The sequence below is a fragment of the Salvelinus sp. IW2-2015 genome, linkage group LG3, assembly GCF_002910315.2.
Source record: "Salvelinus sp. IW2-2015 linkage group LG3, ASM291031v2, whole genome shotgun sequence".
Taxonomy (NCBI): Eukaryota; Metazoa; Chordata; class Actinopteri; order Salmoniformes; family Salmonidae; genus Salvelinus; species Salvelinus sp. IW2-2015.
Window position 1 is genome coordinate 5,087,569 of NC_036840.1, and position 6,107 is coordinate 5,093,675.

At 43.0% G+C, this 6,107-nt stretch overlaps 1 pseudogene; it reads right to left on the reverse strand.

Annotated features, from left to right (window-relative positions):
- Nucleotides 1-145: 145 nt before the first annotated feature.
- LOC111955832 (probable polypeptide N-acetylgalactosaminyltransferase 8) lies at nt 146-4,621 on the reverse strand (annotated as a pseudogene).
- Between the last annotated feature and the right edge of the window lie 1,486 nt (nt 4,622-6,107).

Sequence of the window (6,107 nt, forward strand, 5' to 3'; positions counted from 1 at the left end):
TGTGAGGAATGTACATCTGTCCCCATGAAGCTATGTACAACCAACAGCTCACTAAGATCACACAGTCATCTCACTGCTGACCATCTCACTGCTGACCACTGGCTTTTCAAAGCATGATGATAATGTGTTCATAACGAAGTGATAGGGTGATAATTACCAGTCGATAATAACTCCTATAGTCCTGCTGTATTGTCTCTGGTACAGTAGGCCTAACTATCTCAGTGTATCAGAAGTCTTTAATCAGATTCTGTATGTTCCATTGCTGCCCACTACACTCCTGAATGATGAGCTGGTAGTAAGTGTCCTCCCCTGGGGCAATCTCCAGACATCTCTTTGTCTGTCTGTTCTGGATGGCTTTTCCCTGTAAAACACAGCAAACATTCTACTGTACAGCATCCCACAATAAAAACCACTAAAATGGGAATTACAGTTCTTTTAGCCATGGTTTTGGGCATGTTGCCTTTGAAATTCACTGTGTTTCAATATGCTTATTAGTATACATTTTCCTTTTTACAGAGTGTTGTAATACTCACCTGTTGGAAGTCCCAGAGCATGTGGAATCCCTTCTGCTTGGCCACCTTGCACTCATACAGTCCTGGGGTTTGAGTGCCAGTATCCACCAGACAGCGATTACTGTCGTACTTATGAGACCTAATGCCTCCAATGTAGATCTCCCCACTGGCTCKATAATAACAGCTCTGGACAGAGAGGATAGATATTTAGGCCTTTCTGAGTCTGTGGTATTGACAGTACTTTGCATTGTGGTATGGGTTGAATCCCAAGTCTGCCATGGGATGGACCATATTATACATGTAGTTAAATAAAAAAATACTAAGCAATGATTCTACAAACCTGAGGACCATAATAATGGCATCCAAATAAAATAGGTGTGTTCCCTGGAAATGGGCCTTGATCTATACAGAGRTCCATCTTCAGATCATTGACCAGCTGTTGATTTTATAGACAGAGATTAAACGGTTATAAAAGTGCAGATTATCATCCTGGTACAGTGTATATACATACAGTATAGATAATGAATGTGTTATGTCAAGTATGAATGTATTTACAAATAAAAAGTGGGTAGTGTCTTGGTCGCGTAGCTGAATCAATAGTATATAATAGAACAGCAGAGTGGACTGTGTGTGTGTCTGTGTGCAGAACAATGATAAACGTTTCAGCATCACTCACAGCTCCATAACCAAGCAAGTCACCCAGGGGGTCTAACATGGGATACACGTTATCCAGATACCACTGGAAGGGTTTGCAGTTCAGCCTCTTTCTCAACTTCTTCCTCTCTGAAACATCCCCAATGTCTATGCCATGATCCTGTGGTGAGAAAGAAGATTTCTAAAWCAGAAACACAGGCCATGTGAGCAATCCATCAATTATCCACCTACTTTTTTTACCCTCCAGATATTTACATAGATCATACTTCAATATCCTTATTGTGGCATTGAATAATGTAAACTTTTCACACAAATTGCTCATTCTGACTGTCTAGTCTTCTTTCAAGCTTCAATAACAGTGACGATTATTATTCGAAAGGAGCACCTGAACAAAGGCTTGATTTTGAATTGTTTGTTCTGTACAGTACACTCTTAGAAAAAAAGCTGCTCTCTGGAACATAAAAGGGTTCTTCGGCTGTCTACATAGGATAACCCTTTGATGAACCCTTTTTTGTTCCATGTATAACCCTTTTCACCTAGGGTTCTACATGGAACATAGTTCTACCTGCAACCAAAAAGGGTTCGGTCCAGGTAGAAGGGCCGTAGACCCATTTTGGAACCCTTTTTTCTAAGAGTGTACCTTCAGTGGGATGTTCCAGGCAATGTTGACATTATGTTTGTAGTCATCCATCCAGACCTCAGCCACTCTCAGAGCATTCCTCTTCATTGTAATGCTCAGGTCTGGGAGATAGGGTTTATGGGCCCTCTCGATGTGGGCTATTTTAGAACAAGGTATGACCTCGACACTTCCACCACAAAGCCACACCTAGACACACCAAACACCAAGAGAGAAGGAACAGTTTAATGATATGGACTGAAGTATCTGGATGTTGGATGTAGATTGGTTTGTTCAGACTGAATGACTCAAGAACAGAAAATAATTCTACAAACACGAGTCTGCTTTGATTTCAAACATTAATTTAGAAACTGTAGCAGAGGGGCTTACCCGGATACCCAGTTCAACATTTTCACCTCCATAGATCTTCATACCACCATCCAGAGCACCAATTTCCCCAAAGAACATGCGATCAACCACTAGTATGCCCATAATGGAGGGGCTCCTGACAAACATACAGTACAAATCATGGTCATTTCCACATTGGGAGAAGTGACATTCATTTTAATGAATATATAACGCAAAAAAATAATCCAGGTGTAAATATTAGGTAAGATTTTCCTCCCAATGCTGTGCTTTCCTTATCGTCTATTCAAACAGACTTGTGAAACTAGACTACCATCCTATGATGAAATCACGACCAACTCACTTTCCTGGCTGTGACTCGTCTTTCAAGGCATACCACTCAGGTCTGAAGGGCTCGTACATACACCACAGGGCCCAGTCAAAGGTGTCTGCAGCAGGCCCATAACGTGTGACTGTCAAGTCATCGAAATGGACTTTGTCAAACACCGGTGTCAACACCAACGTGCGGTCCTCCTTTATCCGAGCTAACAGAGGCTCCGCCCTGTTCACACAAACACAGAGTCAAAACACCATTTTGAGGGGGGGATTCAAAAAGTCTCACTGAGATATTTCATTTAGACTACCATTCCACATGGACCTCTATGTGGGCATCCAAGATGGCCACCACATCTCCTGTAGCTTCCCTCCACCCTGAGAGGCGGGCCTGTGTGAGACCGAGCTGCTCTGAGTGTTCTCACTCTCTTCACCAGGCCGGGACGCCTCTTCATGGATGAAGCTGATGTAGGCATCCAACTTCTCCTTTAGATCCTCTGTGAAAGCAGACACTTTCAAATCAGTGTACACTAAAAATGTGAAAGCCACACCTACGTTCAATCTAAATTACCAATATACTTTGAAATGTTTCTAAGAGGTGAGAAGAACCAATTAGGCAAACCATTGGAGCTGTGGTCATCCACCAGTATGATGTCTTTGAGCAGGCGTTGGGGGTCTTGTCTATGATGCTGCGGACGCTCTCTTGATGATTGACAGGGCCTCGTCCAATAGATCAACACCACGCTGATGGTGGGCAGGTCATGGGATACTGGTGCTTGCACATCTAACAGGCACAACAAACACTTTGGTCTACCTCATATCATTCATTCGCTTCACAAAGCTGCTGTTTCACTTCTTAAATTAGTCCAATTTCAATGTCATTTGTCAATACTGCATTAAAAGTGCTGAAATGGAATTAACTCTGATGACCTCGGATGCAACAGACTTGGTTAGAATTCAGAAATCTTGAGTTAGACATCATGCTGTGTAGAGGTGCGAGGATGAGGAAAATGATTTACTTAGGATCGCGAGTATCAGGGATTTCCCTGTTCAGGGGTAGTCTGTCACTCAGGAAGGCGTTGTATCCATACATCTGAAACAGCCCCTCTGCCCTTTCTGCTCCTCCTCTGAGGCTCATCACCCCAGCTTGTAAACAGAGCTGAGTTGGGGTACAACTTCTTCACCACCTTCTCTCCTTCTTGACCTCGGAGCCTTCACAGCCTGCCCCTCTTTCAGACTGATCCCGTTGTTTGATTGACTTCACTGTGGACAAACATGACAGCTGCTCATCAAACTATAATTAATTGTTTACTAGATAAATTCAGATTGTTTAAGGCTGCCAAATCAATGAAATACAGGGGCTAGTTGAGCCACATAGTCACTCCTTTTGATACTGTACAAACAAAGCATGAACTATTTGCACTGTTTGCATTAGCTTTTTAAAAGTTGATTAATAAGACTTTATCTGCCTTGGAGGATTACCTTGACATAACTGTAAAAGTAAAGTAAACAATGTGGACAACTTTGGCACACAGATGTTGATAGAAAAATGTAACAAAGTTGTTGCAACAATCAACAGTATACAGGATTAAGAACATTCTAAAATTATTATGGGCCTATTTTGTTTGATTTGATCTAACCCTTTATCAGTTTATTCAACTCTTTATTATTGAGAACAGATTCGCTTCTACAATAATCACTGTGAAGGTTGAAATACTTTCTGGGATCAACTCTACATGTAGTTTAGGCTAGATTCTAATTTTTTCTCAAATCCTCCCCTCTAAATCTGCCCTACCATCTAGAACAGTGGCAGACTGCAGTCCAGTACAGTACGTGGACAGAGCTCTGCCATCTCCCTTCCAGGTAAGTCACAGTTAAATGAAGGATATTGAGACTTACACAGCTTCTCAATGTGAGCCTCCATCTTCTCCAGCCTCTTGAGCATGTCCTGGCCCCTGGACGAGTCATTCTGATGGGCCCTCTGCAGTCTCTCCCCATGAGAATGAACCTCCCACTTAATGGATGTGATGTAGAGTATTCCAGCAGCCATGGCCAGCAAAGGGGCCAGCCCTCGGACCCAGCCTAGCCTCATCATCCCTCTGAGTGTAAGCGCTCAGCCTGGGGATRCAGACAGGATGACTTTCCTCTCTCACTCTCTCACTGAGATCCAGGCTCGCCTGAAAGGAGGGAGGGGTGATGTAAGACATTTCCAAGTGAACAAAAGAGAAGAGCAGTCGCAGATCGTCAATCAAAAATGTATTTTGTTTATTACAAGTTGCAAAAGGGAGAAAACTCCAGCCCAGAAGCAGAGAACACATCTAACTGGCCTTCTCTGAGAACACCCTTATATCCTAATCAGCGTACAAMTGTTCTGTAAACACCAGCCCGACAGGCTTGTAGGAAGTCAAAACAGAAGGCAGTGACTTGTCAGCAGCTACAGAATCACATTGTTTCACACAATATATTAATAATCAGTGTATCCTCTGTCCTTGTACCTCCAGTCTGGCGTCAACCTTAWCAGCAGTTATGAGTTTAATCCATAACATACAGCCTCTAGTCTAGTGACCATCAACCCAAGTGTTACAAACAAAACACTGGAAATCACATGTATAACAGAAACTCCAAATATACTAACATTTTTGTTGAGCCCTCTAATTTAAATATGAACTTTTGTCATCTTAAATATTCCCATTACAGGTGAGGTGCACCATACCTTGCTGGCTGGCTGGCACTCAGTTGGTGTGAGTTTCTTGTCACTCTCCTCCCCTAGACCAGTGGACCTCTCCTTGCTGTCAATCACTCACTGTCCCTGGTCCTGGAGTTTTGGTCAATATGATAATTGGCAAAATTATATGTAAATGTGTAAAACACAGGGCTTTTCAGATGAAAAGTGCACTGAAGCAAATAGTCACTTATATTTGTCTTAGGCCCATTAATGTTTTTTTTTTGTTTTTTTACCATTATTTTACCAGGTAAGTTGACTGAGAACACGTTCTCATTTGCAGCAACGACCTGGGGAATAGTTACAGGGGAGAGGAGGGGGATGAATGAGCCAATTGTAAACTGGGGATTATTAGGTGACCGTGATGGTTGAGGGCCAGATTGGGAATTTAGCCAGGACACCGGGGTTAACACCCCTACTCTTACAATAAGTGCCATGGGATCTTTAATGACCTCAGAGAGTCAGGACACCCGTCAACGTCCCATCCGAAAGACGGCACCCTACACAGAGCAGTGTCCCCAATCACTGCCCTGGGGCATTGGATCTTTGTTTAGACCAGAGGAAAGAATGCCTCCTACTGGCCCTCCACACCACTTCCAGCAGCACCTGGTCTCCCATCCAGGGACTGACCAGGACCAACCCTGCTTAGCTTCAGAAGCAAGCCAGCAGTGTATGCAGGGTTCCTTGTAACTTTATAGCCTTTTGTCCTGAAAAATAATCAACAATGATAAACTAGGCTATAAGGAGATACATCAAACATACATACTTGCGCAGACCAGGTGGGCATTGAAGCGGATGAAAGAGAAGGGAAACGGGGCCTGGAAGTTTGCGCCATCTCAAACTAGGTAAATGCCACGTTGTCTGTCAACACCTGTAATAATATAACTAATTCCCATTTGATTCAATAAAAAAACACTGTAGGGTA